Here is a 10,483-nt window from a genome sequence, read left to right as displayed (position 1 = left end):
GGCAGTCTGAGAGGCCTGCTGTGCTGGGCTCTGTGCCATATCCCAGACAAGGTGGACCTTTACGCCCCTCGCTAAACACCCCGAGGAGAAAAATTGATAACATAAATTTGTTGAACATCTGGAGCTGCTAAAACTGTGATTTGACAGGATCAGGGTGAAGGTGAATAAAGGAAAAGGAGTGAAAGGAGTAGTTAGGCCATTGTTGGAATATTGTGTGCAATTTTGCTCTCCATCCTATCAGAAAGATGTTGTGAAACTTGAAAGGGTTCAGAAAAGATTTACAAAGATGCTGCCAGGGTTGGAAGATTTGAGCTACAGGTAGAGGCTGAACAGGCTGGGGCTGTTTTCCCTGGAGCATCAGAGGCTGAGGGGTGACCTTATAGAGATTTACAAAATCATGACGGGCATGGACAGGATAAGTAGATAAAGTCTTTTCCTGGGGTGGGGGAGTCCAGAACTAGAAGGCATAGGTTTAGGGTGAGAGGGGAAAGATATAAAAGAGACCTAAGGGGCAACTTTTTCACACAGAGGGTGGTACGTGTATGGAATGAGCTACCAGAGAAAGTGGTGGAGGCTGGTACAATTGCTACATTTAAAAGGCATTTGGATGGGTATATGAACAGGAAAGGTTTGGAGGGATAGGGGCCGGGTGCTGGCAGGTTGGACTAGATTGGGTTGGGATATCTGGTTGGCATGGACGGGTTGGACCAAAGAGTCTGATTCCATGCTGTATATCTCTGTCTCTATGAGTACAGCAAGCAGGGCACTCCTCTTGTGTCGGGGTGCCGGTAGCCATTGCTCAAACTCCTGGGGCAGCCCCTTTGGATTTAGTGGGGTAGCAGCATTCACTCTTGGAGTTAGCTAAACTTTGAGAAAAGATTGAGGCAGCACTGAAGCCAATATACGCCATGCTGAAGAAACATGAGCAGGAGACCCAAACACTGGACTGACGAGAAGACGTGGTGGAGCAGATGATCGCGGGAATTGGAGACCGCGGCGGAGGCCTCGGGAGGACGGATCTGAACACTGGAAGAAGAGGTTCGGGTCCTTCAGGAACAAATGGACGACCTGGAAAATAAAAGTAGGTGGAAAAACTTAGGGTTCGTGGGTGTCCCGGAGCACAAGGAAGGCGAGGATCTCATTAGATTCCTGGAGAAGTGGCTACCAAATTTCCTGGGGCTGGAGGTAGAGTCGGGCCTGGTGATTGTGGAGCGGGTCCACCGGATTGCAATGCGCAGGTCTGGGCCAAACCTGCATCCCCGCCTGGTCCCAGTACTATAAAGCAAAACAGTTAATGGTTGAAACAGCAAGAAGACTGAGAAGATATCAACAGGTTTTAATATAGAAAGACTCAAGAATAATATTATTTCAAGACTTCTCTGGAGCCATAATTAAGAAGAGAAAGGCACTCGATGAAGTCAAGAGGAAATTAAGAGACCTAAGCATTCAATATTCTTTGAGATGCCCGGCAGTGTTGCGTTTCACTTACGGAGGGTCGGTCTATAACTTTGATTTGGCAGAAAAGGCAAAGGACTTTGAGAACTCTTTGAAATAAAGGACTTGGGTTGGCGGGCGGAGGTGGGGGAGCGGGAGCGGGAGATGGGCGGGGGACACCATTATGGACAATGGTACGGTTTTTCTTTTTCATTTTCTCTGCCCCTTTTCTTTCTCCATTTTTGTGGTTATTGGTCTGATCGATTCTGTACAGCCTTGGTGTAAAATTTGATTTATTTAACATTAGGAAGAGGTTGGACAATCTAGGACTGTTTTCTCTGGAGCGTCATAGGCTGAGGGGTGACCTTACAGAGGTTTATAAAATCATAAGGGGTATGGATAGGGTAAATAGACAAGGTCTTTTCCCTGGGGTGGGGGAGTCCAGAACTTGAGGGCATAGGTTTAGGGTGAGAGGGGAAAGATATAAAAGAGGCCTAAGGGGCAACTTTTTCACACAGGTGGTGGTACGTATATGGAATGAGCTGCCAGAGGATGTGGTGGAGGCTGGTACAATTGCAACATTTAAGAGGCATTTGGATGGGTATATGAATAGGAAGGGTTTGGAGGGATATGGGCCAGGTGCTGGCAGGTGGGACTAGATTGGGTTGGGATATCTGGTCAGCACGAACGGTTGGACTGAAGGGTCTGTTTCCGTACTTTACATCTCTATGACTCCATGACTTTATTTTGGTAGAGTCTGAGTTGGTTATTGTCCGGGTTTTTTTTTGCTGTCCTTTTCCAGATTGGGGGTGGCCATATCTATGGTTAAGATGGATGGAGAAGTGGTATGGAATGGGGAAAGTGGGCATCCATTGTTAACTCTTAGGAATGTAAATAACATGTTCGCTTTGTCTGTGAATTGCCTGGGACTGGGGTGTGACCTCAGCTGGAAGAATCCAGGATGGTAGCAAGGATTGGGAGGATTGCCCACTATGGGCGGGGTGGGGTGTGGGGGAGATCTCCAGTGAATTGGGGTTTAGTTGGGTATTTGTTTAAGTTAAATGTAGTAGTTAGTCTTTTAGTTATAGTAGTTTTCATAGGAGTCGTTTTTAGGCTTTATAGAGTTAATGCTTTTCTTGCTCGCTGCACCTCAGATAAGTTTCCTCCTCTTGGGAAATCACAAGCTGCCCTGGATGACCATGGCTAGTGATCTGATTGGATGGTGCACCTGAACTGAAAAAGGGAGCCATTCCCCCATTAAAAGAAAGAAGGTGCTGTCAAGCCTTAGGAAGGAAAAGGTTGACATTGTCCTGCTGCAGGAGACTCATTTAACTGACAAGGAACATCTGAAACTGCGGCAGGGGGGTCATGATAGGGTGTTCTTCTGCTCCTTTAGCTCCAAGAGTAGAGGAATGGTTGTACTGGTAAGAAGGAACCTCTCTTTCCAAGTAACTGAGCAAATTAAAGACGAATACGGATGGTTCATCAGTCTTAAAGCTCGGATACATGGAGAAGGGCATGGAGTCCTGAATGTTTGTTGTGCCCTGGCGCATCCTGTTAAATTTCTAATTGATGCAGTTGCTAAGCTGATGAATCTTGGGGTGCGCTGCACGATCAGAGGAGGGGATTTTAACTGCCTAATGGATCCTGGGTTAGACACGGCCCTGGCAGGTATGCCCGCACAATCTAGATAGTTGGTGGACTTGTGTGAAGAGTTGGAATGAGTGGATTTGTGGAGGCATCTCCACCCAATGGAAGAGATTTTACTTTTTATTCCAATCCACACAAGTGCCACACGTGAATTGACATGTTCCTTAACCTGACAGTCTGTTTGGGAATATAACTATCTTGGACCATGCATCATTGTATTTAGATGTTAAATCAAGGGTGGTGGAATTGATGTACAGCACTGGTGCATGGACCCATTCCTATTAAGGGATAGCAAATTTGCTGAGTACATTATAAGAGAGTTCAGGGTGTTCTGGGATATCAACTCAGGTATGGCCAGTAATCCGGCAATACTTTGGGAGGTCACTAAGGCATGTTTACAACGCCTGGTTATTTTGTATTCGATGACTAGAAGGAGGCAGAGGGAGGAGCAGCAGCGGATGATGGATTCCCAGCTGAAGGAAGCTGAGGAAGCACATTATAAGAGGCCCTCATTGGTCAAGCTGCAGCGGGTCACAGCACTCCAGGCTGCTCTCGACTCTCAACACAGATGGCAACAAAAGAGGGCTCCATTACTAAGCAAAGACTGTTTGAATTTGAAGATAAGCCAGGTAGATAGCTGGCATATTTGGCTAGAAAGAAAAATGCTTCCCAATCCAATATGTCTGCTAGAGAGAAGGCTGGCACGGTTACCCGTGAGTTGAAGAAGATCAGTGTTAGATTTAGGGAATACTTTGCAGAGTTATATCGGTCGGAGGGTGGCAAAGATGGTGCAGCGTGAATGCAGTCCATTTTTGAGAACCTGGAATTCCCTGTAATAAATGCAGAACAGGCCTTCCTGTTAAATGCATCTATGAAGATACAAGAGGTGCAGGAAGCAATAAAGCATCTCCGGGGTGGCAAAGCACTGGGGCCTGATGGATTCCCGAGTGAATTTTATAAGGATATCATAAATGTGTTGGCGCAGCCACGTTTGGGAATGTACAGCCATTCATATACACGGGATTGGTTTCTGCCCTCTCTTAGGGAGGCTAATATCTCCCTCGTTTTAAAGAAGGGGAAAGACCCTAAAGAATGTGCATCTTACAGACAAATTTCGTTATTGAGTGTGGACTTTAAAATTCTGCCAGAGGTGCTGCCCCTGAGTTTGGAAAAGGTATTGTCCGATATTATAAAAGGAGATCAGATGGGTTTTATCAAAGGCTGTAACTCATCCAACAATATCAGGAGGGTACTGAACATACTGCAAGTATGCCAGCAAAGATTGATCCTGGGTACGGTGCTCTCCCCAGATGAGGAAAAGGCATTTGACTGGGTGGAATGGCTATACCTGTTTGGGGTCTTAGAGCGCTTTGGGCTGAGGGGAGCCATTGCTAGGTGGGGGGTGGTGTTGTACAATGATTCAAAGGCGGCAGTCATTAGAAACGGTACTAAGTCTGATAACTTTAGTATTAGGAGAGATAGCCAACAGGGATGTCCTCTCTCATTGCTGTTAGTCACCTTGGCAATTGAGCCATTAGCCGAGGTTATCAGGACGGACCCAGAAATAGTGGTGCCAAGGATAGGAATGGGGGAAGCATAAGATCACTCTATACACTGATGATGTCCTTTTGCTTTCGGCCAATTCGGAGAAATCCATACCCCTATTTTCGGGATACAGGATCAACTTCACAAAATCAGAATCCATGCCAGTGGGGGGATTAGTGGAGGTTCCTGATCTGAAGGATGGAAATGCAGTTCCCGTTTAGATGGTCCTCAAAAGATTTTTTTGTATTTGGGAATTTTTATTACCTCTGCCCTCCACCAGCTGTATAAAGCTAACTATGCACAATTAGTGGAGAGCATAAAACCGGATTTGCAGCGGTGGGAGGGGTTACCGTTATCATGGTTAGGCCGAACAGCCCTGATTAAAGTTAATATTCTTCCTCGACTGTTGTACCTCATGAGAATGCTTCCGTTACTGCTACCCAGATGACTGTTACGGAGGCTTAATAGTTGGCTTGGGTCCTTCATTTGGTGTTGCAGCTCCCACAGGTTGAACCAGGGGGAGGCGTGCTGTGGACCTTCCAGACTTGAAGCGCCCTGTTAAAATCTGTGGGTGACTGGGTATGGGGCGAGTCGGAGTCTATTTGGCTTGACATTGAAGCCTCGCAGTCAAGCTGTCCCCTAGGTAATCTATTATTCATGGATAAGATGAACTCTGTGACTGAGAAGTGTAAGTGTCTAATCATTTTGAATACGGTGAAAGCTTGGAAGATAATGAGGCAGGACGAGGGAATTGGCTTAAGATCTCGCCATTTATTCCTTTGGCGGGAGCCTCAGGATTTAAACACAGGGTATTGGACTCCGGCTTTAAGGCATGGGAGAATAAGGGAATCTCTTGTTTGGGAGATTTATTTGACGGGGTGGTCTTCATGTTGTTTAGTTAACTAAGTCAGAAATATGGATTGTCTAATACAAAACTGTTGCTGTAATTAGAGTCTCTGAATGCCTTTCAAACTGCTGTTAAAAAATCTGCCAAGGCTCCTTGCTAAGATGTTGGGAAGGTGTTTCCATTGGTTGGAGAGATTAGGACCCAAGGGCACAGCCTTAGAGTAAAGGGAAGACCTTTTAGAATGGAGATAAGGAGAAATTTCTTCAGTCAGAGAGTGGTGAATCTATGGAATTCATTGTCACAGAAGGCTGTGGAGGCCGGGTCATTGAGTACGTTTAAGACTGAAAAATATAGGTTCTTGAGTACCAAGGGAAACAAGGGTTATGGGGAGAATGGGGTTTTGAAAATTATCAGCCATGATTGAATGGTGGTGCAGACTTGAATAGGCTGAATGGCCTAATTTCTGCTGCCATGTCTTATGGTCTTAACTCATGTGTGGGGAGTTGACTTAGGTTTTCAGTGAGGAGGAATGGGCAGAGGTATTTAAGATATTTTACCTTTCTTACTGTGATCCTCCCCATATTGAACCCAGAACTGTCCTTTTCAAAACTCACTCTGTCCGCTCTAGATCCCTAAATAAAAGTGAGCAACTTCACTAGATTTTAAAATGGACGTTCAGATAAAACATGACAAAACCTGAAATATTAGCTCTGTTTCACTCTCCACAAATTTATGATCTGTTGAATATTTTCAGATTATCTGTTGAAACTTTTCAATCTTAGATAAAACAAGATAAAACAAAAGTGATCCAGAATTTCTCGTTGCCTTTGCCATACCTTCAGGGGTGAAATGCAAACAGTCATGAACCAGCCTGCTAAAGATTGTCTGCAATTGCTTGCCGTAACAGAATCCCAAAGGCGTGTTTAACTAGCAAACTTTACATTCCACAATTCACAGTTTTCGTAAGGTATCACATCAGTTAGCCACTTGTGGCTATGTATAGATCTACCTAACTCAGTTGTGCCCTGTCCGTATTTAAAAAGGCATAAAGTAGTCATCAAGTATCTGGATAGAATGTGCAGCTAAACAAACCAGTGCTGTAAGTGTCTTTGCAATACTTTGGTAGATCGTGAAATGCTTCCCAGAAATAATGCTTCCCAGTTGGAGGTGTAGTGAGTGGAATGGAATAAAGTAATGTGATGTAATTTAATTTAATTTGAATTCAGCTTAATTTAACTTTTTAAAATTTGACTGTAGTTTAGTTTAGACAACAGACAATAGACAATAGACAATAGGTACAGGAGTAGGCCATTCAGCCCTTCAAGCCTGCACCGCCATTCAATATGATCATGGCTGATCATTCCTAATTAGTATCCTCTTCCTGCCTTATCTCCATAACCCTTGATTCCACTATCTTTGAGAGCTCTATCCAACTCTTTCTTAAATGAATCCAGAGACTGGGCCTCCACTGCCCTCTGGGGCAGAGCATTCCACACAGCCACCACTCTCTGGGTGAAGAAGTTTCTCCTCATCTCTGTCCTAAATGATCTACCCCATATTTTTAAGCTGTGTCCTCTGGTTTGGTCCTCTGGTTTAAGTAGATATGTTTGTTCTGATAGAATAGTAGGTAATTTATTAGTAATAGTATTGTGTTAACAGATAGGTTGTTCTCAGAGCACCATTTTTCCAGATTTTCCACCTCCCATCTGTAGTCTGTTTCATCGCCATCTGAGATTTGACCAACTATGGTGGTGTCATGAGCGAACTTGTAAATGGCATTAATCTGATATTTAGTGACACAGTCATGGGTATACAGTGAGTACATTAGGGGACTGAGTACACACCCCTGGGGGGCTCCAGTGTTGAATGTTAGTGAGAATGAAAAATTGTCCCCAATCTTCACTGATCGTGGCCTGTGGGTCAGACAACTGAGGAACCAGTTACAGAGAGTGGGTCTTAGTCCGAGATCAGTAAGTTTAGTAATCAGTCTTGAGGGGATAATAGTGTTGAAGGCTGAACTGTAGTCAATGAGTAGGATTCTTATGTAGCTGTTCTTGGTGTCAAGATGTTCTAGGGAGGAGTGAATGGCAAGTGATATGGCATCTGGTGTGGATCTGTTGGTCCGATAGGCAAATTGGAGTGGGTCAAGAGTAGTGGGGAGGCTGGAGTTGATTAATGCCATGACCAGCCTTTCAAAGCACTACCTAACCACCGAAGTTAGGGCCCCTGGGCGGTAGTCATTGAGATATGCTGCATGAGCCTTCTTAGGCTCAGGGATGATGTTGGCCCTCTTGAAACAGGCAGAGAGAGTGGCCTGCTGCAGGGAGAGGTTGAAGATGTCCGAGAAGACCTCTGTCAGTTGATCTGCGCATGCTCTGAGTGCATGGCCTGGTACTCCATCTGGTCCGATGGCTTCCCTTGGATTCACACGAAGGGAAACTGATCCGATCTCTGATGCAGTGACTGTTGGGATAGGGTGGTCAGGTTTTACCTCTCCGCTGAAATTCTGCTCAAAGCGAGCATAGAAGGCATCATGTTTCATAGTAAATGGCTAAATACTCAACTAACATTCTGTTTTAGGTTTACTAGTAAACCACTTGAAGAACTGACACCTTTAAAAAAAATCTGTTCTGAAGAAATATGATTGACTGAACATTTGATAGGTACAAGTTACAGGATGAAGTGCATGCAGGATACAAATAAAGATAATAAATATACATTGAGGAAAATGTTCATTAATGCTCAAAAATGAAAAGCAGGATACTCAGTGAATGAAGCCTGTGTCAAGTAGGCAGACCCTGACACTGGGTTTCGTGCTTCAACATCAGCGATCTGTTTAGCTGCAAACACCTGCTGGGTATCCCCAGGCATCTGGTTGAAGTGGCTTCAATCCTGAGAAACTTCCAAGAGGCTCCATAGGCAATGGCCTCTACCTTAAAAAAATGAGTGCTCTAAAACTAGGTTAAAACATCTTACATACACACAACATGAGTGCTGTGGAGAAAAATAAGCATTACTGCTGTCACGCACAACCCCAGTGAATATATCACCCTTACCATCACCGTTTCATAATCAACTGATGAAGTGGGGTGCTCCTGTGCTGTAATGGTAGTGTCCCTCCACTGGACTGGGAGGACTGTGTTAAAGACCCATCTCCTCCAGAGGTGTATAATAACATCTCTGAACAAGTTATAGAGTCAGCACATACAGTACGGAAACAGACCTTTCGGTCCAACTGTCCACGCTGACCAGATATCCTAAATTAATCTAGCTTCATTTGCCAGCACTTGGTCCATATCCCTCCAAACCCTTTCTATTCATATACCTATCCAGATTAAATGTTGGAATTGTACCAGCCTTCAGTACTTCTTCTGGCAACTCTTTCCACACACCATTCACCCTCTGCATGAAAAAGTTGCCCCTTAGGTCCCTTTTAAATCTTTCCCTGCTCACCTGAAACCTATGCCCTCTAGTTTTGGACTCTCCCATTCCAGGAAAAAAAAACCTGGTCTATTTATCCTATCCCATGCCCGTTATGATTTTATAAACCTTGATAAGGTCACCCTCTAGCCTCTGATGCTCCAGCAAAAACAGCCCCAGCCTGTTCAGCCTTTCCCTATAGCTCAAACTCTCCAACCCTGGCAAAGTCCTTGTAAATGTTTCCTGAACCCTTTCAAGTTTCACAGCATCCTTCCAAGAAGAGGGGGACCAGAATTGCACGCAATATTACAAAAGGGACGCAACCAATGTCCTGGGAAACTGCAACATGACCTCCTAAAACAGTCAACCGATGAGGTTACATGTGTTAGCTTTCAGTGAATCTCTGCATATTCATTTGACATTATGGAAGAGAATCATTGAACAGGCTGGGGCTGTTTTCCTGGAGCATCGGAGGCTGAGGGGTGACCTTATAAAATTCTGAGGGGCATGGATAGGATAAATAGACAGTCTTTTCCCTGGGGTCGGGCAGTCCAGAACTATAGGGCATAGGTTTAGGGTGAGAGGGGAAAGATATAAAAGAGACCTAAGGGGCAACTTTTTCACACAGAGGGTGGTACGGGTATGGAATGAGCTGCCAGAAGATGTGGTGGAGGCTGGTACAATTGCAACATTTAAGAGGCACTTGGATGGGTATATGAATAGGAAGGGTTTGGAGGGATATGGGCCAGGTGCTGGCAGATGGGACTACATTGGGTTGGGATATCTGGTCGGCATGGACGGGTTGGGCCGAAGGGTCTGTTTCCATGCTGTACATCTCTATGACTCAATGGTCACTCAGATATAGGCTAACTCACTAAACTGGACTCGTTTGTCTTCTGACTTCTCTGCTTTGGGATTGTTAAAGCTCCTATGCAATGCAATTCTACAGAAACAGGCCTGTGCCTTTGCTGTGCATCCTAAGCCACGTAATCCTATAGACCAGGCCTTTGTATGTGCTGTATATCCTAATGTAACATAACCTTAACAGAACCTGGCCTGTTATCTTTGATGCAAATTCTGTAATATAATGTAATCCTATAGAAAGGGGCCTGTGGCTGTTTGGAATCAGAAATGCAGTAAAGAAAGAGCATTTGATTTGTATTATATTTGGAAATTGTGATCTATAAAAGGGCAAGTAATGAGATGTTGAATAGGAACTCTGTTCCTCCTGAAATCTGGTTTACCATCTCACACCCGCCTCCCCTCTCCACTTGGGGGTTTTCTCTCTCCCTCTTACACCTCATCCTTGTACTCCCCAGTATAATGACCCGTTCCCCTTTAGGGTCGATCCCAATACTGAGGGTGACCCTCTGCTAAACCCCCATGCCCAATAACACAATCTCTGTCTCCTTTAATCACCCTAGCCCCTCGCACAAACAGACCTCCTTTTCCACGTCCACTACCCTCCCTCTCCACCCACCTCGCTCATCCCTTATCCAGCACTACTACTCGCCCAGCACTCCCTTCCCCCCACTCCCCCTCCACTTTCCCCTGCCCCCACCCACCTCCACTCCCTCTGTCCCTTTC

This window comes from Hemiscyllium ocellatum, chromosome 37 (genome assembly GCF_020745735.1).
Source record: "Hemiscyllium ocellatum isolate sHemOce1 chromosome 37, sHemOce1.pat.X.cur, whole genome shotgun sequence".
NCBI classification, from domain to species: Eukaryota; Metazoa; Chordata; class Chondrichthyes; order Orectolobiformes; family Hemiscylliidae; genus Hemiscyllium; species Hemiscyllium ocellatum.
This window is presented reverse-complemented; position numbering follows the sequence as displayed.